At 42.0% G+C, this 24,461-nt stretch overlaps 1 long non-coding RNA gene across 1 annotated transcript in view; it reads right to left on the bottom strand.

Moving 5' to 3' along the window:
* LOC134481581 (uncharacterized) overlaps positions 1–24,461 on the bottom strand; it is an 82,062-nt gene that overhangs the window by 41,585 nt on the left and 16,016 nt on the right. Inside the window, exon 2 of the long non-coding RNA XR_010057264.1 lies at positions 13,091–13,217. This is a non-coding gene — a long non-coding RNA (uncharacterized LOC134481581). The remainder of the gene's footprint in view (positions 1–13,090; positions 13,218–24,461) is intronic.

Here is a 24,461-nt window from a genome sequence, read left to right on the forward strand (position 1 = left end):
GTTTTCTGATTATAATTGGACTTCCTTCCCCATTTGCTTTTCCTATGTGAATGGGAAGAACTAAGCAAAACAATCTTTCAAAACTCTAGGCCATAAGACCTTGCATTATTAACTTAATATGTTGACTCTTCACAAAATTAGCTGATTATGAACATGATTTTTAAGAGAAAACATCACGAATCTATGTCAAAACTATGAGGATGTCGATAACCCCCGGGGGGTGCTTTGCACAGGGATGACCACATCTCAGAAACACCACTGTGTTTTTCTGCTCAAACCACATGACAAGGCTGGATGATGACAACAGTGTTAAGCGTTCAGTGCATTCCAAAACGCAGTTATTCACCATTAAGTAACTCTTATGAATCACATAATCCACACATCGTACATAAGAAAAGAGAGAAACACAATCATTAAGTGACTTTACTGATGCCTGATGTGACAGAAACATGATTTAAACCCACACAACGAGGCATCAGTAACAGCTTTCATGACTGCTGTGCTAACCTGTTTCCACCTTGTCTCTCAAGGAAGGTAAAAATTCCAGAATTTTCCACAAACTCTGTGTGTGTGTGTGTGTGTGTGTGTGTGTGTGTGTGTGTGTGTGTGTAGTTCAGAAGCATTAACAGATCTCAAATGCCAAGTACCAGAGTATTTTATATAACCAGTAAATAAATAAACAAACAAATAAAAGATGCCTATGTTTCAGTTTGTGACATCTCTCTCCTGTGTGGCTGAATATGCTGCCTGGGGCTTATGGACTAAACTATGGCTATGCTGGGCCCTCACAGACATTCTGCAGCTTGTACATCCTCAGATTTGCTTCTTCTGGTTCTAAGAATAGACTGACACAGAAGCCAAAACTGAATGGGCCTAGGAAAGAGTCAGACACAAAGTTTACTCTTGGCTGGTGTTGAAGCAAGGAGAAAATGGATGAACTCCACATGGCTTAGGAGAGAGGCTATAGCTAAAACCATAGAAAGTCACAGAATACAGATGTGCTTTGCGTTGTCTGGATTTCTCTGGGTCTAGCAAGAATGTGAGAATGTTCTGTATTGCTAACTAATGCATTACAATTACTCACAAACACAGCAAGAACAGCATCATTTCACAAAAAGGAGAACTGGCCAGCCATGGAATGTATGTCTATATATCTATGCCTATGAAAAAGGTAGGGTGGCCCTGGGGACAGTACTGGACAGTACTTCAAGGTATTTTCTGTGCCCTTTGTATACTTCTATGTATATGACTAGGAGTGTCCAGTGTATCATTATAGTGTCATTAAACTGGTGGTTTTCCATTCTTTCTGTGTACATTTATGATATACAAAACATTTCCATAAAGTATAAGGCAGCCGTATTCCCAGTATCAGCACAAAACAAAGAAGACATCTTGCTAGTGCATTAAAGACATATTAGCAAGATACTCAATGCACATGACTGCTTCAGGGAGAGAAAACAGCTTATTTAAAAAAAGAAAGGAAGGAAGGAAGAAAGAAAGACAGACAGACAGGAAGAAAGAGAAAGAAAGAAAGAAAGAAAGAAAGGAAGAAAGAAAGAAAGAAAGAAAGAAAGAAAGAAAGAAAGAAAGAAAGACAGACAGACAGGAAGAAAGAGAAAGAAAGAAAGAAAGAAAGAAAGAAAGAAAGAAAGAAAGAAAAAGAGAGAGAGAGAGAAAGAAAGGAAGGAAGGAAGAAGGGAAGATCCCCTGAAACCTTCTATAATCTGAACTGAGCCTGAGTGTTGAATAACCTCAACCATGACTACCATCTCAGAACTACATTTCTGGCATGTCAGCCCTGGTTCTTAGCAGTACTCAAGAAGGCATGCTCAAACAAGCAATGACCAGTAATGGCGATGACCCACTTCTTTCTATGTGTGCTGAGAAGTAAAATAATCAACTTTACTATTAAACCAGCTCCACATTATTTTTAATTGTTTGCCACCTGTGTATTTTTTTTCTCTTCCCTATCCTACCCATTTATCTGCTGTCTAACTAGAAGACATGTAAGACCACTTCCCAGGAATCAGACAGGCATGGCTTGCAAATGATTACCCAACTAGATACTTAAGCCAGATGTGGTAGCTCACACCTGTACTCCCAGCACTCAGGGGCTCACACCTGTAATCCCAGCACTCAGAGACTCACACCTGTACTCCCAGCACTCAGGAGCTCACACCTGTAATCCCAGCACTCAGAGATTCACACCTGTACTCCCAGCACTCAGGAGCTCACACCTGTACTCCCAGCACTCAGGGGCTCACACCTGTAATCCCAGCACTCAGAGACTCACACGTGTAATCCCAGCACCAATGGGCTCACACCTGTAATCCTAGCACTCAGGGGCTCACACCTGTACTCCCAGGACCCAGGGGCTCACACCTGTACTCCCAGCACTCATGGGCTCACACCTGTACTCCCAGGACCCAGGGGCTCACACCTGTACTCCCAGCACTCATGGGCTCACACCTGTACTCCCAGCACTCATGGGCTCACACCTGTACTCCCAGCACTCAGGGGCTCACACCTGTACTCCCAGCACTCATGGGCTCACACCTGTAATCCCAGCACTCAGGGGCTCACACCTGTACTCCCAGCACTCATGGGCTCACACCTGTACTCCCAGCACTCAGGGGCACAGACTAAGAGGGTCTAGAGTTTGAGACCAGCCTAGCTGACATAGTGAGACTCTGTAAAAATAAAATCTAGAGTTTACTAATTTATCTATAACTGATGATATATACAATAATATAGATAGGATAATATACAATCTCAAACAGCTCCTGCATGTTTGCGAAACAATCCACTAAGAGTCTACTAAACAGAAGATCCATACCTAGCTGAGCTTAAATGTTGATTGACTTACTGACATTTCTGTTTTCCTCCAAAATAAAAGTCTCAATCTCCCTCCCCAAGGCTTGCACCTCTGAATCCTCACCATTCACTCCCTGCATCTCTTCCTTGAGATGTCCATGTCCTCCTAATTTTCAAAATGTTGAGCTAATAATTCCTAAGTCGTCATGACTTGTTCTACCCTGTAAGCTAGTACTGTGGTTTTCTTGGCAGATAGACCCAGATTTCTTTCAGTCATCCATCTAAAATGTATAGGGCCCATAAGAACCTCTAAAATATGAAATATTGTATCTCAGCACCTCAGATTCAAAGATGTCAAGTCAAAGTTGTCTCCCTTATCCATTCCTCCCTTTGTACCCCCCTCCCGCATACACACTTCAAAATCACACCCTTACTTCCTACTGTGCTTTCTTGAAAATTGTCTACCTTTCTATGGGTATTCTCACACCTAATCATGGTACCTGCTAATGTTCCCTCAGGAGGGTCTACTAGATAAAATCAGCTTTTCCTGTTTTCCTCACTCATCCGATACTCTGGTCTGACATCTTTCCACCTGTGAGTGATTTACTCCTGCCAGCCTCAATGATTCCATTTGCTTCCTATGTCAGCTCCCCTTCCCCGTGCTGTGTCACACCCCTTCTGCTACTACGGAAATGCCATCTCTCTATCTAACCTCTCTCTGACTAGGAATGGCCTCATGTCCACCAGCCCCTCACAGAAGTTTCTAATGAGCTGGGCTCCAGTCTGAGCCTCCACTACTCTGCTCAGAAGCCTAAATTATCCTCATCTCCGTTTCTTCACTCCCCTCCATATTCACCCAATTTTCCTAATTAGACTCCATTTCTTCCTACTAGTCCAAACCCAGTGAACCCCTCTTCTCTCTCTCTCTCTCTCTCTCTTTCTCTCTCTCTCCCTCTCCCTCTCCCTCTCCCTCTCCCTCTCCCTCTCCCTCCCCCTCTCCCTCTCCCTCTCCCTCTCCCTCTCCCTTTCTCTCTTTTGGAAGCCAGTTTGAGCTAAATTCTTAGCACTTCACATAGCACGAGGATTCTGAGCCTCCAATGTGTCAAATTCTATATAACAAAATCTTATTAAACATCTGTTATGCCTTAAGTCAGGAACGAGCTGTGTAATAGAAAATAGATAGGAACCTTCCTCTGAAGGAAGACTTGTCTATTAGATAAGAGATACACGGGTTGGGGATTTAGTTCAGTGGTAGAACTCATGCCTAGCAAGCACAAGGCCCTGGGTTCGGTCCTCAGCTCCGGGAGAGAGAGAGAGAGAGAGAGAGAGAGAGAGAGAGAGAGAGAGAGAGAGAGAGAGAGAGAGATAGGCATCTCACTCTACTAATAGGAGGCCCCACGAGGCAGATATAAGCATAGTTCTATGAATGTGGTAAAAGAAAACAGTCATTTCAATTAGAAACTCAAAGAAACCTTACAAAAGATATCATTTGATGAAAACATTTAGAGGTAGGTTAAAAAAACTCCAGGAGGAAGGACATTTGGAAGAGAATTTGAGACAAAGGGCATTTATCGAGATAAGTAAAGCCAGAGACAAAACCAAGAGGATTGGTGAGTGTCTGAGAATCATTAGGCAATGCTGTAAATCAAGAAGAGTTGATAAGAGATGAGGCAAGGAGTGAGAAGAGGACATCAGCCAAGCAAGGAGGATTTGGGAAATCATGCTATAAACTTCACACTCTAAACTAGAGTGACTAAAGTGTTTTAGTGAAAAATGTTAAATGATTCACTTTTGCTCTAAATAAAATATTTTCTCTATTGTGTAGAAAACATGCTTCAGAGACTCAAGTCAGGAGAAAGAAGGCAATGGTAAACAATGTTCCAAGCCAGAAAGAGAAGGGCAGACCTCTGGTCGGGGGAAGAACTCCAAAAACATTTAAAAAAATCACTAAAGCCCAAACCAGTGAGCCTTCCTGAGGGTCAGACAAACAATTCTGCATGGTCCTTCTATCTCTGGTCTGGGCAGCTAGATAGGGGTGCTAGCAGTGGTGATCTATACCACGGTGGAACCTTGACTGCATATGTAATCTTGACTTCCACATATCCCACAGAGACCTCAAATTGGACAAAAATGAAAACTTTCTTCTTGCTATGCTCTGCTCATAGCCTCCTGTGTTCACCAACAGTCTGTTAACAATATTAGTGATGCAGAGATAAAGACTTTGAGGGACAAGGATAGAAGACTCTTGGGATATACCAGTAGCTAACAGACAGAGAAAATGGGAAGATTCATAAAAGCTGGAAATGAATGGCTGAAGAAGTATGAGAGTGCCAGCATGGTGCTCAGTGGGTAGCGGTGTTTGCATCCAAGCTGAGTTCGATCCCTGGAACCCACATGGTGGAAGATGGCAGGAGAGTGGTACCTCCTCAGGGAAGAGTACTCGAATTGATTGCCTGGTGCCAGATGGCCAACTCTAAAAACGCATATAGATAATATTATACAAGCTGGACAGATTATTTTTAGGAGTGTGTGTGTGTGTGAGTGTGTGTGTGTACATATATACATACATACATGCACTTAATGAAAAAGAGGCCATGAATTTGAAGAAGATCAGAGAGGGTTACATAGGAGGGAGAGGAAAGGGAAGGAAGAAATAAAAATTAAAGTTTAATCTCAAAAGCCGAACAAACAAAAGAAACGGACTCCTGAGAATTGCTCTCTGACTTCCACATGAACGCTGTGGCACATGCCCTTCCCCCTCCCACCAAACACACGTGCGTATTAAAGAATAATAAGGGGTTGGGGATTTAGCTCAGTGGTAGAGCACTTGCCTAGCAAGTGCAAGGCCCTGGGTTCGGTCCCCAGCTCCGAAAAAAAGAAAAGAAAAAAAAAGAATAATAAATGTCACAACATTTGTTAAGTAAGAAGGGTGCCAGGAGAGATTACAGTCAGCAATGTAAAGACGGAGAAAGACTGAGAAAGCCGCCCACCCACCACTCAGTGGTGTGAAATTCACCAATGACCTTTAGAAAGTGAGGCTGAACCCCGCGCTGTGATGGGCTGAATACCAAGTGAATCGCAATCATGACACATAACTTAGCCTAAGAGAGGATTTTGATTGGGTTGAGGCAAGGTCGACCCACGGGAAACCCAATTCAAACCGAAGGCCTAAAGAGTGTGGACGCACACAGTAAATCCACACAGTGGACTCTTAATGAAATCCAATTCCTAATCAAATAAAAACCAAGTCGCTACAAAGATACCAAGACCAGGGTGTCTCTCTTACAGAAAGACCAGAAGAAAAAGTCTCATGCATGCCTCTGGGAGAAGACCGACGGCATTTTCAACAGAAATATTAAAACGAGTATATGAATCTGTTCCTGGAAGCCAGAAGCACAAGGGACCATTTCCCCTCTTTCCGGGGTCCCCTGGAATCTGTGAAGACCTTCCCTTAGGGATCTCATATTTTTGCTTCTGATTTAGCTGAGAGCCACTTTTGCGAGGTGTCATTGCGCCACCACGTGGCCACTCTCAGAAGTAGCAATTTCCCCTAGTACAGTGGTTCTCATTTCTAACTCTCCGCGACCCCTCAATACAGTTCCTCTTGTTGTGGTGACCCCAACCATAAAATTATTTTCGTTGCTATTTCACAACTTTAATTTTGCTACTGTTATGAATTGTAATGTAAGTATCTGTGTTTTCCGATGGTCTTAGATGACCCCTGTGAATGGGTCATTCGATGCCCGAGACACACTTGTGCACCCACGAGTTAGAAGCTGGCTACTGTGTTTATTTACAGAATTCTGAGGCTGAGATTTTAGATACCTACCTGCAGTGAGAACAGAGAAGCCTTGCTTAGCTTTTCAAATTTTTATTTTACCCCTATGGATAATGTACGCACCCCTAAGTGACCGCCTATAACATAAAAACACATACAAAACCTAACAGTTTTATGTTTTTATTAGGTTTGTTCTTTGATGATTTCATGCACGTGTTTGATGCATTCCGAAATCTTTACTTCTGTAATGTCCCTCATCTCCCTTCAAATACTGTGAATCCTTGCCCCTTATAACAATTCCCCCACTTTTTGTGATTCGTTCATTTTCACCAGGGCCAACTATGCCACCTATGAAACACCCGGTGTTCTCACTGAAACCCATTGTAGCATCTACCTCTGTCTGAAGTTCAGTATGTTAACTGAATGCAGAAAGAGACAAAGCTTTGGTCTCAACTTAAAATCTTTAGCTAAAATCATTCTGTTGTGAGAGGGACATGATGTTTTGTTTTAATATGATTATGACAAAATAAGAAGTTTACACGTATGCAAGCTCAAATGCAATGGCAAAACAGCCAAACACCATAGAGTGTGCTGAGTGGTTGATGTGAGACCCCAGGCAGCACCACCAATCAAACCCCTCACATCCGAGCCCTCCATAGCACGGATAACCTCGGCTGTTTGACACACTGAGTGAAAATTAAAACTTTTTTATTTTTAGAAAATCAACATTTTAATTCCTTTACCATTTGCTTTTCTCCTTTGATTGTTTTGTTGTTTTCTTTTCTTTCTGAAAAATAAGAGATGTAATTAAAAGAAAATGTATGGATTTCTTGCGGTGGGAGAGAGATGAAATCACTGAAAATTACCACAAGACGCAACCTTGGTGTGTCTTAATGCTTTGATACTTTCAATTCTTTTAAATATTTTACTAAAATATCAAACAGGTATACGAAGGTATGTACACATGTACACATGTACCTATGTATGTACATATGTATGTTTGTATGTATGTATGCATGCATGCATGCTTGTGTGTATATCATTAGTTAAATGTTCTGGATGTCTTCAGAGCATGACAAAGCCACAGCACCTCTGACTCATTGCAGAGATGTGCATCTCGGCAGTTAATAGTTGCTGGAGGAGGGAATATCATTGACACATTGCCCATGCTCCAGTAAACAACCTCCCATTCATGCAGGGGCACGAACCCCTAATTTCAGTAGACAACATACAAAACTCACATGTTTGATGTGAAGGTCTCATCGGGAGGGGAGATAGGAGAGTGGGATGAGGGATGAAAATATCTAAAGTTCATATAATAGAGAGTGTTAAATAATGATCCTCCTTCACAGGCAATACTCAGGTAGTTAACTTCCACTCTGAAGCCTATGGCTGTCTCAGATTGTGTAGTTAGAATCCCTACTCCAATGCATTGTCCAAGTGTTTCATGGGATACAGCTTCTTCTTCTTCTTCTTTTTTTTTTTTTTTTTTTCCGGAGCTGGGGACCGAACCCAGGGCCTTGCGTTTGCTAGGCAAGCGCTCTACCACTGAGCTAAATCCCCAACCCCTGGGATACAGCTTAATTCTTTTAAAACTACATCCATGTTATCCCACCAGGGCTGAGTCAAATAGCACTTGGAAATCTTTTTACTTACCCCTCTCTTTTGAATACACCAGACATATGTGTCCATGTTTTTATAGGGGTCGGGGGAGCTGAAGATATTTTATGAAAAAGAGTACAAAGAGAAAATTATCTAATATCCAACCTCTGAAATACGAACAGATACGCTGAAAAATATTATTGTATTGTTTGGAAAGACAGTCTTGCAAACTCTATTATATCCATATCAAGGTTCTCATTGTCAGAGATAGAAACACAGAGGCCAGGGCCATAAGGGCAAACAGCCAGTTAGGCTTTCTGCTCCGAGATCACCAGTAGATATGATCCTGGAGGTTAAAGGAATATCCATTCTCCTGATGTTTACAAAGGGGAAAATGTTGGGGCAGCAGGAGAGCAATACTGTTACTGTGTGGGTTCCGGTTACCAGTACTCCAGGCTTCCATCCACAGTAGAGGAGATACGTAGAGAGGAACACACGATACAGCACAGCCTGCCTGTTGCCTACGCCCTACTGAGCTCTCTGCAAAATACTCAGATCCAAACTGTGTGTGGCCCACACAATTAGGACACTGAGTACGGAGAGAATATCTCCAATTCTGCTTCTAAAGCAACCGCCCCTTCCCCTGGAATATCAGGGAGGAGTCTAAATCTGACAGACCACCCACTGATTTCACATTAGCAATAACATCACTTCAGAGGCTGGGGTAGACTTGTAGACAAATGGATTAACTGGAGAAAATGGTGGAGACCCCAGAGATTATGGCCAGTGAAAGCCGTATGAACAGATTCTGAGCAAGTCAGAGCAGGGTACCAGTTACCCTTCAACTTGCTTTGCAGCCAGGCGAACAGCAGCCAGAAAAACACAAACATGCTTCCAGACAGTATGGAACCCAAAGTCCCTCACTCAAACTTGCTTATCAAGAAGTATCAATGTTATATAAAGTAGAAACATAGAAGCAGAAAGAAGTCCTCAGAGAACATTAATCTAGCTTTATTTCCTAGAGAGACATGGCGTTGTTTAAAGTGACAGATTAAACGATCAGGTATAACTCACTTACACCAGGTTGAAAATGTCATTCTCCCCACCTGCCCCCAATCAACAGATGAGTCTCCTGGAAAAATATCAAGAAGGTCCTAGAGAAAAAAGATCTGACTTCTTCAGAGGGTCCAGGATGAGGTGGCAAATTTCAGACGTTCATATCTTTCACGCCTTAAAACTGTGCCTTCAATAACAAATCCTCAGAATGGTGGAACAGAAGACAAAAAAATAAATAAATAAAAGAGTCAAGGTAGCTTAATGCAGGAGCCTGAGCAAGATAGATAACCCCTAAGTAACTGGACAGCTGAGAGAACCGAATCTCGCTTGGACAGTGGACACATCTGAGAATTAACTCAACACCACAGAATCTTTAACACGCTCAGGATCATTGCCTGGAGCCCCTGGAGGTGCCAGGGTCTCTGAATTAAGGGTGAGGGGACTATCTAAAATAAGGGCTGAGTGAACAGCTTCAGGGGAAGTTTGGAATCCCTGAACTCTGTCTTCCTCACAATTCACTCCCCTCCCTGACATGTAATGTGTTCTCTGAAGAGGATAGCACAAATCTCTCTGGATCCCAAAGCACGACTACCGGCGCTGCGAGCTGATGGAGCAATGAGGAAGGATGGTACTTCATGAATGCTGAAGATGTCAGAATCTTGCTGTCACTCCCAGGCAGGAAGCGGGAGTCTAACTAAGCAGGCTGACCTGAAGCACTGAGATGTCAGAAATAGGTTTAGAGATGGTTTATCTAAGACTGTTGACTCAACTGAGCCAGCCTCTTTTGTTATACTGTGTTTGTTTGTTTGTTCGTTTTTGAGATAGGATATTGCTTTGAGCCTAGGCTGACCTGGAGTTCATTATGCAGTCCAAACCGCCCTCAAACTTCTTGTGAGCCTCCTGCTTCAGCTAGGATTACAGTCATGAGTCACTGTGCACAGCTCCGAGCCAGCCTTTTAACTTGAGTGCAGACTACATTGTTGAGCCAGTTATAGCCCTTACTGTCATCGGCTCATTCTAATTTTGTGCTGAGTGATGTTTCTAGGGTCTCCTCCATCCCTTCAGCTTAGACTAGCTGAGGAAGTTCCTTCAGACCAAAAGCTCTCTCTTTGCCTAACTCCTAAAAGCTACAGAGAGATGATACTAAGAGGAAATTGAGGACACAGAGCAGGTACTCATTCAGTCTCATTGGCCAGCTACTCAGAGCCTGGCCCGAAAGGGAGTCTCGCCAGGTACCCCAACTATGGGAACTCCTGTTTCTCAGCTTCTGTCTCTCTTGCCCACTGAATTCTCTCAGGGAATTCGTAAACTCTTAGGAAAATGAGTTCTTGACTGTAGCCTAGAGACAAGTTAGGCTTGACATCTGTGAAGATCTTGTGACTGGGACAATGACACGCTTTGCACATACTACAGTATCCATGCGCATCACTCGGATTCCAAAAGCAAAGACACAAACTGCTTTAGAAATTTACACACACAGCATGAGTGATAAAAACAAAGATGTTAAAAACAACCAGGATATCCCCATCACTGTGGTACATGGAGCTGTAAACAGCACTGAGGACAGGGACACACTAGGCAAGAGAAAGGTAGAGAGGTCACCTTCCTGGGCCTGTCTGAATCTGCATATCATCAGAAAAACAGAGGTCTCCGTGCTGAATGAACCTAGCTCTGCCCTCTAAGGGCTCACCAGGTACCCATCCCGCTTCCTGAAGAGAATGGGAATTTTTTTGTAAGTACACAGGAAACATCCCTTGAAAACCCCCAGCAGAATTAGGTGATGACAGTGGCAAAGGCATCAAGATCTGGGCTCAGTCTGAAAACCCTATAGCTGTCACCATAAGGTATTTCAGAATGCTCGAGTGTGCTGCCCTTAATCATAAAATCAGTATTGTGATGGACATACATTTATTCAACCAGTGATCTTCATGGAGCAAGCATCTATTCCGTGCCAGATCATTGACTGGCATTTGGGAAGCAATGATTAAATCTTTTTAAAGTTCTTGCCTCTGTGGACTTTATAATCCAAAAGGGATGAGAGAAAGAAACAAAACATATAGACACATACGCAGTAAATCTATACAAAAGATAAACTCTATGAAGAAAAAGGGCCTGGGCTGTTGGGAGTATGGTGACTGCTGCTTTCAATTTTAGACCATGCCATTGTCATAAGCTTCACTGAGAAGAAATGGTTGAGCAAGGCTTGATGGGCTGGAGAAGGACAGGACACCAGGTGACACGACACTCCTCTCACTAGGCACCAGCTGTGACTGAGTTTAACGGCAACTCTGACTTTAAGCTCTGTTCTCAGACACGAGGACGGTGAATGCCGTGGGTCACAGTGTAGACACAGGCATCGACTCGGTGGGCGTATGTTGGCTTTTGACCATGCCTTGCTGAGCAAGCCTGTCCCAGAGAGCATTTAAATGAGACACAATGCCCATGTGAGCAGAATACAAAAAGACAGAGCAGCACCTCTCCCTAGATTTTTTTTTTTTTCAAATCAAGTCTTTATCCTGGACAACCTGTCCTAGAATGTGTTCTTTAGCATGGTAGGCCTAAAGCATGTCACAAAACGAAAGGGAAGCTGGTGTTCGCCATTGCATGTTAGAGGACTTAGCCTGCAGTATCCCACACACGGTGCTAGCATGTGCAACACTCAACAGTACATAGGTGTTTTAAGTGACTAGCAGAGGAAAAATAATGTAAAAAAGTAAATAAATAAAACTGTAGGCATCCTTGTTCCAGTTAACTGTAACCTCATGGTTACAGGTCACAAGACCATTTGCTACCTGACATCATGGGGTGTAGGGAGCCTGAATCAGTGAGGAGACAGGCCACCACTCTATTAAAGATCCCTCCCGATTCTAACCAAAACACGAGCTAACATCTAAGATCAAAGAAAATGCAAATGGGAAATGGCCTCACGCAAAGAAGTGTTGGAAGAAAGACAGGGAGACCCTGGGACCCATAAAAACAAAACTGAGGTGTTTTACCCTGTGCCTTAGTGTCACAGGGTAGCAGGCAGAAACTGAAACCAACAAGTCTTTATGCTAATGCATTCTTCTGGGGCCCAAAGGTCCTGTAAGAATCTCAATCATTTCAAATAAGAGGTCTCTCACCATGAATCTGGGACAAAACGAGTCTGCCTGGCTGTTTGAAGCATCAGGCAGGTCGAGGGTCTCACATCGCAAAATAAATACCGAAAAGACAGGGAAGAAGAAACCCAACAGCCTGGCACCTCCACACACCAATCCTGGAGTCTGTGAAGCCTCTACTTTCTGCTTGACTGACAGCAAAGACGCAGCCAGCTCCAATACATCGAAAAATGGGGGAAGTGACACCAGGTGACATTCTCCACTCAAGAAATGAGTAATAGTGTCAAAGGGGGGCGCAGTCTGCTACCCCTGCAGACTTTAGCATGACACTTCCCCCATAGAGACAGTGAGCCAGCAACAAGTAACAAATGCCACCCGAAACCAAATCTGTTACAGTCTGGTCCCCACTCAACCGAAACTTGGGAGGGAGGAGGCCAGTCAAGAACGCAAAAGTCACACGGCATCTGAGCCCTCTAGTACTCCACACCAGCACCACATCAAGTAACCCCAGGTGCCAACCTCTAAGATAACCTTTGCAAAATGCTTAACCTCGTTTAAATGAACGCCCGTGGTAGCCACAACCACTTTAATTAACAGGAAAGCACTAGAAACCAAAGGGAATGGGGTAGAGGAGATGAACACTACGGACATAGGAACGCAGACGGACTCTGCTCTCTCCTAATGAACTCGTGAATAGTGGGAACTATGGAGCAGATATGTCACTCAAGGAAGCGTGTCTTACCTGAGAAGAGCCCAACAAGGAACAGTCATGGCCGCCGTTACTGCAGTATTTCCATTGCTGCTCTTGATTGATCTGGTCACATGTGTTTTCAGTATGGACACCTCACCCAAACAGAGGGCCCTGTGGGCTGTAGAGTAGGAGTCACTATTTACAATTCTTGCCAGATCAGAGATGTTTTAGCCCAGACTGTATCATAATATGGGGTAATGGGGCATCCTCATTGGATGCCTTCCTTCCTTTACCACCATAGCCTCTTCCCAGCTCCCAAATCCCTTTATTGTACAAAGAAAGAGACATGAATGTCAGCAGGAGAGACAGAGATTCTATTTTCATATTTTATTACCAGGAGTACTTATGTATTAATCAACATATTAAGTAACCTTCTGGAGTAGGTAAGATGGGTAACAAGTCATTTAAAAACTTTTTTTCATAATATTTGTGGAGCATGTGAGAAGAAACAGAATCCAAGAATGGACTTTAAGAAGTCTTTTCTTAAAAGTGGTGGTGATGGTGCCTTTAACCCCAGCACTCAGGAAGCAGAGACAGGCAGATCTCTTTGAATTTGAGGCCAGCGTGGTCTACAGAGTGAGTTCCATGACTGTAGGACTGTTAGGGTTACACAGAGAAACCTGTCTGGAAAAACAAACAAATGAAAAACCTAGACAAAGAAGGAGAAAGAGAAGGATGAAGATGATGAGGATGAGGGGGCAGAGGAGAAGGAGGAGTAGGAGGAGAGGAAGAGGAAAAGGAAAAGGAAGAGGAAGAAGATGACCCTCCCCCAGTATACATTATCCCCAGGTGTTATATGTCAATCTATAGATTATGTACCATTTTCTCACAGGATACTTTCTCCCACAAGTACCCAGCTGCACAGGACAGGTAGAAGAAAGGTAACAGGTCCATGCTACAGAACACAGAAAGAAAACACTCACATCCTTAGGTGAGACAGAGATCACAGAGGAACTGTAACAGGGGTCAAGACCGGGTATCCTCAGACTCCTCCCTTGGTTAGTTCTGTCATACTCTGACAACTAAGCAAAGAAACTTTTAATGTCTCTTCAGCTGTCCAAGAGTCAAAGGACCACATTCTCTATCAGCCACTGCAGCTCCTTGTCTAACAGTTTTCCTTCAATTACAGAATTTAACCTCTACCCTAAACCATCGCCTCAAAGCCCAGCACTCTCGCCCCCTTGACTCTTCTGTTGCTCCTGATTGACGAATTTCCTGTCCTGACTCCGTTTTCTACACTCATTTGTTTTCACTCACTCAACCTCAGCCTTCGTGTTGTCCCCTTCATGGAATTACCTGTATTTTTCTGAAGTTCTTCCTGACATCTTTTCTCCCACCCCTTATCCCTTCCTAACCTTTCTTCTCTTCCAGAGTGTCACTTTTTTATTCTTCTAAGTTGTGTTGTCTTTCTGTCTTTGAATCAAATAAGGTTTAACTTCTAAATTCTTACACGGAATAGCCATAGTGCACAGTCTCAGATTTTGTTCCACATTCTTCTGAAGCATGCTTATTTTTACAGACAGCATTTCCTCTTTTTTGTAAGCCTCTTTCCTCCACCTGCAAACTTTTTTCATTCCAGGAAAGGATATACTGTGTAGCCTCTTGGAGGGACGGCGCTCACAAAATGTTCAACGTGTCCTTCCCTTATGGTCTCCTGGCTCAGAGGGCATCTCTTTGGAAAACATGGTTCACTTTCATTTTATACCACTCTTATTCTGACATTATTTAGTAGCTATATAATGGTTTATTATTTCTAAATAATGTCTACATTTTAATATGCATAAAATCTTACAGATAGTTTTGTATGTATTGGCCTCAGTGCCTTAAAATTTAAGGGGACAAATAAAAGATAGAGATCAATAATAGTCTTCTGTCTAATAATTGCTCTTTAAATGACAATAAAAGTTAACAGAACATTGACACTTTTACATTGATCCTGGAGGAAGCTATGGAGTCTATATTGGATCCAGGAAAGACACAGCACTTTGAAAAAATTCATGCTACAACTTGGATACTGTCTGAATCAGTATTCATGAGCTGGAAACTCGATTCCCAGTCTAACAGTGATAGAACGTCGCCCTTTAAGAGATAGAGCCTATTGAAAGTGATTAGAGCGTTATAAAGACTCAAGAGAGAAGGCAAGGCCACTCTGTGCTTGACACTCTTCCACGTGATGCTGTTTCCTTCCTCTCCTCTGACACGCATTGTAGCCAAGGGAACCCTCATCAAAGCCGTAATAGGTGTGTCTACCTTATATTGAACTTTCAACCTCCAAAACCATGAGCTAAATAGACTCTTTCCATTGACAAGTACCCTTCTCCGGGCATTGTGTTATAGTCACAACAAACAGAATAGTACAATACAGAATGAAATCATCCCCATGTTTATTTCAAAGCAAATAGAACATAATGGTTGTCTCTTGAGAACAGATGTCTAATTTATAAAAATTGAACACAGATTCGTGAGTTTTGACATATAGTATTAATTAAGATACACTATATATTGTATATATGACTGACACATGAGTAATGTCTTTTCATAAGAAATAAAAATACAGCACACAAAGGCTAAGCTGTGTTTTTCTTTTCCATTTTGGACAGCTCTGTACTTAACCATGCATGGTCTCTACTTACTGAAGCCCTTGTCCTCTTACCCTTCCTTTGACTGACTATTCCTTGAACAAAGAGTCTGTATCACTTAGGAGAAAACAGAAGAACTGAAATGTATTAGGTATTCACTGTGCTGTAGGCATTCTCCTATCTGCTCAACCATTTTACACTCTGCTGTCTTTAATTTTAGGAATGAGGAACTTGAGCTACCCGTCTCAAATTTAAATATTGTACTTTCGATCATATCTCCAGAACAGAAAATGGGAGAACTGAAAATCTCAGGAGACTGACTTTGGTGACCTGGTTTTCCCTTCTGCACAGGACCAACTCCAATACTAAATATTTAATGGTTATTTGTAGAGTACGTCCTAGTTAACTCAGCTACTGTGATAGGCATGGTGGTCACTGTAATCCTAGCACACAGGGCTACTATGATGGGGTGTCTGTTGGAAGCTTGAGGTCCACTCGGAATACAGAGAGTAGCACAGTTGTGCTGTGTTCTCTGTACCTTCTGCCTCATCCTGACCTTGATGAGCATGAGGGCCAGCCACACCAGTATACTCAGCTTTTGAAAACTCACCAATCTTGTGATTTGAATGCTTTAAAATATCTAACAAACCGTTCTACAAGTTTTCTTCCTATAATGAAAATAGAGAAACTATATTTAGATACTTCAGTTTCCAACTTCGTACTTATCGCTGTATAAAGTGCAGGCATTTATCACAAGCCTTAAAACTTAAAACTGTAGAAGACTCTCAGCAAGTAATCTCAGTTAACTGATCAGAGATGCAAAGTCTTTACAGGGATATTTGAGGTAATATTATTTTTAGTATTAAGTTGGAAATAACATAGCTGCCCTAGATTAAAATATATCCTTTTTTACAAAGTTTATAAAAATAAAAATTATATATAAATATAATTATATATAAATATATTTATGGAATATTGTACATCTAAATATTATAAACATGAAAAATTAGTCTTTATACATTACAAAGAATATGATCAACATATGACAGATCTTTTATTAAAAATATACTCATATATATGTATAAAATGTACCTATATATGTAACTGAAAATATGGCATGTAATATACAGGAGAAAGTGAAATTATAAGTTGCCTTAACTTTTGTTTTTACATTATTGTACATTTTCTACCTCAGACTTGGTTTTTTTGGCAGAAATCTTGGTCTTAGACATTGAGCACAATACTCCTCTTCTCAATAAACTTACTTTATAGTCCTCACACTATGTGGCTACTACAGTCAGAAAGGCATCATCAAAGGCTATGAAAAGGCAGAAAACAAACCTTAGCACAGTGGTATTCCAGGTGGTGGTAACCTTTTACACAATAGGTCTTATTTCACTTCCGGGAACGCTTATGATCTAAGTTTTCTTCTACGAATGGGGGCGGGGTGGAGCTTTGAAGTATTTGGGGAAAAGGAACCTTCCAGAACAATAGTATTGGAAGCAACAATTTTTTTTCTCCCCACAAAAGCAATATGTAGTAGAGAGAGATGCTGAAATCAACCTTCCCAGATCTGTGGAAGCTAACTGAAGTCTTTCAGGGACTTTAGGGTTTTGTTGTTCCCAAGAGTCAGGCCATCTAGTTTTGTGGCATTTGAATGTTCCATGTTCTCACTCCCCTCTTCTAATCCCTGTAATAACTCAAAATCCCACAATTTCGAAACCAGCAATGCTGTGAGATCAGCAATCTAACTTTCATAGAAGGGAACAGAGTAACTTTGGAACATCCCCAAAATCTTCATCCCTGGGGAGTGGGAGTGGGACTACTTCTAACGCCTCATGTTTGCAGGCTTTAGGCTTCCAGGAGTTGAGTGTTGCTTAAGGCTGGCAGTAAATGAACATAGCTCACATCTGTCACCTCAGCTTTAAGGTGTAAAGAATAACTAAGCTGGCTTCACATCGGAAATAGAAGCAGTCTTGTAATCTGCTGCCCCAGGATGGGCAGCTGGACCATCTTCACAGGCATGTAAATCTTTGCCAGTCACATGGCATGGGCTTGAACCGCACTATACTCTGCTGCCACTGTCCTAAACTGGGTGTCCTTAACTTTCATTTTGCCCTGCATCCAACAACTGAAATAATCAGTGGGCATCCAGAACAAGATGGGGTGTGCCCATAGGCACTGTAGAGGTAACCACATTAAAAAGCCAGGCGTGGTTGGTCATGTGAACTTGTGATCCCAGCAGTGGAGATGGGGCAGATCCCTGATGCTCACTGGAGGACCAATCTAGTCAATGTCAGGCAGGGAGCTCCGGATTCCATGAGAGACTCTGCCTCAAAAATAAGATTTCTGATGTCAACCTCTGTTCTTTGTGTATACCACAACACACAGACATACTGACACACACACACCCACACACACACCCACACCCACACCCACACACACACACACACACAGAGAGAGAGAGAGAGAGAGAGAGAGAGAGAGAGAGAGAGAGAGAGAGGAGGATGTACATATGTCAGCTTTCTTCTTCTGCCTTCCAAGCTCCTGGATTTTGCAGCACATTTCTATGGTTTGGGGCTTCTTGCTCTTGTTATTGCTCTGGATAGAGGCTAACCAGATAGAAACTGAGGAAAGCTAAGGAGGGTGTATACCCCCAAATACATAAGTAACTAACTAGTTTGTGGTCATGAATTTGAAAGATACAAGGTTTTAAGCTTCTCTTTTTGTACACCACAATTTTCTTTACCCATCCATATACTGAAGAACACTGTGACTTGGTTATGAATAGTCCCATGATAAGCATGTGTGTGCAGGTAACTCTGTACTATACAGTCTTATTGATTACTTCAGGTAATCACAATCAAGGTAAAAATATCTGAATCACGTGGTAGTTCTACTTGATCTTTTAAAGAACTTCCATACAGATCTCAGTGTGACTACACCAATTCCTAGCATCAGTGCATACAGATCTCACCATTCCACATCCTTAACAGCATTTGTATTGATGATGGCCATTCTGACTGGGATGAGACAGAAACTCAATGTAGTTGCCACTTGCATTTCTTTGATAGCTAAAAATGTTGAAATTCTTTCATTCATTTATTGGCCATTTGTACTTTTTTTGAGCATATTTTTTTAAAGGGTGGAAAGGGTCAATTGTGTAAGGTATGAGGACAGAAAAAAGAATTTATTCCATGCCAGACACTGCATGAAGCATTATTTGCTTTTTATTCCTCAGAATGAATTATGAAGTAAATGTCACTGTGATCCCAATTTGCAAATGTCACAGTTAAATAGCTTGTCCCTGAGAGCACATTAAGCAACACAGCTAGATAGATTTAATGTCCAACTTAACAGCAAGGTCCACGTGTTTACTTTGCTGGGTTCTCATTCTGAGTGCACAGCCTTTTTATGGGGAACAATTACTGAGTACAGACTTTTTGTCATTTCATCTTTTAACTCATTTAATGCATCTGATACTCTAAGATAAATGTGTTTAACATTTCTAACATAGACAAGCAAACACTTCCCAGTCCCCCGCTAGTTAATGGTCAAAACCAGGTTTAGGAACATCCTTCCTTGATCCAGATCTCAATATAACTATCACTGTGTACTCTCACAAGGTAGAGAAAATTACCTAGTAGATTATAACCTAAGATCCCTTCTGAACATAAATAGATATGGAAAAATCACCAGGTTCTTTTTTAAAATAGTCCTTGCACAAAATTAACTAAGGAATATCATGTTCTGGCATCAAACTGTCCCTATGTCATTTCCCAAGATGCACCACTTAGAAACTGATAACCAGCAAATCTCCCCAACCTAGTCATCACAGCCTATCTCCCCCTTGACCCTCAAAATTCCCCTGCCATCCCATGAAAACATACTGTAAAGATCTTTCCTTATCTATCCATCGATATGGGTCTCTTGGCAACCATCCTTCAGTGTCGAGTAATATGATACACTGAACAGACAGCATCCATTCCACACAGGATGACAAAGGTTTTTATACCACCATGATTCACTGTCCTTCTTCAGAACTCACCAGTTCATCTAGAACAAGAGCCATTCATTCAATAAGAGCCATAATTAGGAGAGCCAGAGGCTAGTAGGAGGACATCTAGAAGAACAGGATGCCTTCGAGCTTCCTATACTTTCTCTGTCTATCATCCCCACCCAATCCATTCCTCAGGGGGTACTTTCCTCAGGAGAAACCAGTTATTCATTCTCTCTCTCTCTTTCTCTCCCCATCCCCAAGAGCAGCCTTGCTATAGGAAACCACACACTCGTCTAGATGTAGAAATGACTTTGATATGTGGTCTAGAAACATACCAGTGAAACACAAGGTTGGGTCACAATCTCAGACATGCTACTGGATTATTTCACGGGCATTTTTGTGAAATTTAGACAGGGGAGTTTCCTTGCTGTGGTATAGAAGAAAAGGAAGAATGCAAAGGGGGCAGTATTTGTGGCATCATTCCACTCTATCTGATGAATGGAACAATATTTTTTAAAATATGTCACTCAATTATAGTAACAGCTCTGGTCCCCACCATTGCTTGAGTTACTAGTATGTAGTACTCAGGGTTACCATTGTTATACTTTTCCAACAAAACACCTAAACCATGCCCATAGAGTATCAACAGGAATCTAAATTAGTACAAGCTCACATTGTGTCTGTTAATTTCTTTTTTTTTTTTTTTGGTTCTTTTTTTTTTTTTTTTTTCGGAGCTGGGGACCGAACCCAGGGCCTTGCGCTTCCTAGGTAAGTGCTCTACCACTGAGCTAAATCCCCAGCCCCAGTGTCTGTTAATTTCTTAAGTGAACTTATAGCTTCTCTCACCTAAACTATTATCCCTTTTAGGAAAGCAACTCCTTCAAAATTCTGCTGCAATAAATCTAATGATTTCATAATTCTGAACATATTATATGAATCTAGCATCAAAGATTACCTAGAAAAATCAAGGTAAAAACAATATGCCTTGAAAGGAAACGAGTTTTTCTTTACAATTTTGAGAATATAAGTATTTGTTTTATTCTGCCATCCTGAAACAAAACAGTGTATGTATGTGGAGAGGGCTGTATGAAGAGATTTGAACATCAGGTTCATCAAATAAGACAAGAATTTGCACAAGAGTAGTAAGTGTAAGTATAAACTAAGCTATTGATACACCTGGAAGGGAGATACTGGTTCCTCAGGGGTGCACCTTGCATTTTGAGCACCTGAGGTAGCTCAGAGTAGATCATATCTATTACACCTACCCCCTCTAAATAAATAAAATACATTATTATAGCTACACACAATTTTACACTTCCAGGTCTTTTTATACCCTTTATTAAATTAGAATGAATTTCAATAAGAGTCTCAAAATTAATATTATCAAAGTAATAAACATGACACTCAAAAATTAATTCATTTTTCAATTATCAAAAAAACCTCAGATTGTTTCTAATATGTTCCTCTATGACCATCCACTTCAGTGATGGCCATTCCTTTAGTCAGTCCAAAGACAACAATACCCTGAGTGTGAATTTCCATTTACAGTCTTCCAGACACAAGCGTTGTGTCATTCACATATCAGACTCTAATAATGTTAGCTTACTTCACTGAATCTCCACAGGTTTGAATCAATACATCTTGGTTTTTTTCATTAATCATATTCATGATTTCACTTTATATCCAAGGCTGGACTCAAACTCCCAGTAATCTTCCTGCCTCAGCTCCCCAAATGCCAGAATTACAGATGTAAGCCACACTGCTCAAATTTCAGTCAAATGATCAACTGTCATTCACAATAACTTCTAACTTATCATTTCCATCCTAGAATATGGAAATTTTATTTTCTCACTTTATGTTTCAGTAAGTGTTTTACTTATTGTTTTCTACTTGATTAAACCAATCTGAATCAGAGCAGTGTTGTATTATTCAACCACAATTTAGGATTTATCTGATTTTTGTGTTATTTATGATTTTTATCCTCTTACCCCACCAAAAAAGAAGTGTATTGATTTTGTTTTGAAGTGGTATTATCACATCGTTGTGTTGATTTCCATCTCTTGAGGATCTTTGATGGTATTTTTCTTTAGTTGTTGCTACACACAAATTACATACATGTGCATTTGTAAACACATACATACTACCTACTCTGTTCTTATACTGTTATATTTCAAAAAATTTTAAAAATTAAAAGAGACAATGTATGTCCTTACTTGCAGTACCTGGGAGCAGCTATGGTCAGGATGTCAGACACTCAGGTCCTTCCTAAAGGTGAGACCCCAAAGTGTCTACAAAGGAGTCGAACTACATTCACTGGGAAACAAGTGGAGACACTGAAGCTTTTCTTTGACCAGAACCCATACCCAAGCAGTGATCTCAGAAAGAAATTAGCATCACAAATGAAGATAGACCCCATAGCAATACAGATTTGGTTCAAGAACTAACGAGCAAAATGCAAGAAAGTCAAACATGACAGTCAAAAGGAACAAGGGCAGCAGCAGTCACCTCAAGTCCAAGAGCAACACCAAAAGCCGCCTCAAGTCCAAGAGCAACAACAGAAGTCACCTCAAGTCCAAGAGCAACAACAGAAGCCACCTCAAGACCAAGAGCAACAACAGAAGCCACCTCAAGACCAAGAGCAACAACAGAAGTCACCTCAAGACCAACTTCAGCAGTTATTTCAACTCCAACACCAGCAATCACCTCAAGTCCAGCAGCAACACCAGCGGTTACTTCAAGTCCCACTTAAGCAGGCATTTCAAGTCCAACTTCAGCAGCTATGTCAATCCCAATACTGGCACTCACCTGAACTCCAACACCAGCAGTTACCTCAAGTCCAATACCATCAGTCACCTCACCTACAACACCAGCAGACACCTCATCTACAACACCAACAGTCACCTCAACTACAACACCAGCAGTCACCCCGACTACAACACCAGCAGTCACCTCAACTACAACACCAGCAGTCACCTCAACTACACCAGCAGTCACCTCAGCTACAACACCAGCAGTCACCCCAACTACAACAACGCCAGCAGTCACCTCAACTACAACGCCAGCAGTCACCCCAACTACAACGCCAGCAGTCACCCCAACTACAACGCCAGCAGTCACCCCAACTACAACGCCAGCAGTCACCCCAACTACAACGCCAGCAGTCACCCCAACTACAACACCAGCAGTCACCCCAACTACAACGCCAACAGTCACCTCAACTACAACGCCAGCAGTCACCTCAACTACAATGCCAGCAGTCACCCCAACTACAACGCCAGCAGTCACCCAACTACAACGCCAGCAGTCACCCCAACTACAATGCCAGCAGTCACCTCAACTACAATGCCAGCAGTCACCCCAACTACAACGCCAGCAGTCACCCCAACTACAATGCCAGCAGTCACCTCAACTACAATGCCAGCAGTCACCTCAACTACAACGCCAGCAGTCACCTCAACTACAACGCCAGCAGTCACCTCAACTACAACGCCAGCAGTCACCCCACCTACAACACCAGCAGTCACCCCAACTACAACACCAGCAGTCACCCCAACTACAACACCAGCAGTCACCCCAACTACAACGCCAGCAGTCACCCCAACTACAACACCAGCAGGCACCTCAACTACAACACCAGCAGTCACCTCAACTTCAATACCATAAATCACCTCAACTCCAAAACCAGCAGTCATTTCATGCCAAAGTCAATCCCAGTCCATCCCAGAGTGAGACGAATATACCATCAGGGTCTCTTACCAGCAGCTTTCCTGTGGTCCAAATTTATACCAACCAGGAGATACCCTCATTCCAACTCAGCTTGTGCCCTGATCTTAAGGACTCCAAATATCCCCCTGGTGGCCATAAAATCGTCCATTTTGGTTGTTGCCAGGACCCTGCCATATACTGGCTCCAACCTATCTTCAAGTCTCCAAACCAACTCTCTGGCTTCCCATTCACTCGTATTGCCTCACCTACACAAAGGAAAAACAAGCTAAAAACGTTAATGACAAATCATCGAGTATATTCTTAAATTTATTCTTTTTTATTATTTATTTCATGTATATGAGTATACTGTAACTGTCTTCAGACACACTAGAGGAGGGCATCGGATCCCATTACAGATGGTTGTGACCACCATGTGGTTGCTGGGAATTGAACACAGGACCTCTGGAAGAGCAGTCGGGGCTCTTAACCACTGAGCCATCGCTCCAGTCCCAAATTCAATTCCTCTTGCCAACACCTCCAGAATGTTCAGATTATTGTGTTGTTCCAAAACACACATATTCCTTTGTTGTTTTCAATAGTGCTGGATGTTGGACCTAGAATGTCTTGAATGCTATGGGTGATTGACAGTTAATCAACAAAGCAGGACTCACAGAAACACAAGCGAGCAACCTGAACACCCAAGGCTGAGGCAGGAGTCACAGTGTGGTCTTTTAGAAAAAAGAAGGCCAGGATATATGTTTTGGTAGAAGCATGATATGGTGAGGTGGGGGGGGTGCCTCTTCAGGTAGATAAAGTTAAGTACATTACCTATTCCAAAGAGTGAAATTCCTCTCCTGTTCCCTGGGATTGGGACTCCCCTCACCTCACTCCAACCACCAAGACCTAAGGGTTTCAAATGTACACCTAAGAAAAAAATTTTCCTCTCAAACATACTTTACTTTATCTCTACTGTGTGTGTGTGTGTGTGTGTGTGTGTGTGTGTGTGTGTGTGTGTGTGTGTTTCAGCATCTTGCCAAGTCCAAGCGTTTGCTCAAAATCTATATCCAGGGCTCCTGTT

The sequence above is a fragment of the Rattus norvegicus genome, chromosome 13 (assembly GCF_036323735.1).
Source record: "Rattus norvegicus strain BN/NHsdMcwi chromosome 13, GRCr8, whole genome shotgun sequence".
NCBI classification, from domain to species: Eukaryota; Metazoa; Chordata; class Mammalia; order Rodentia; family Muridae; genus Rattus; species Rattus norvegicus.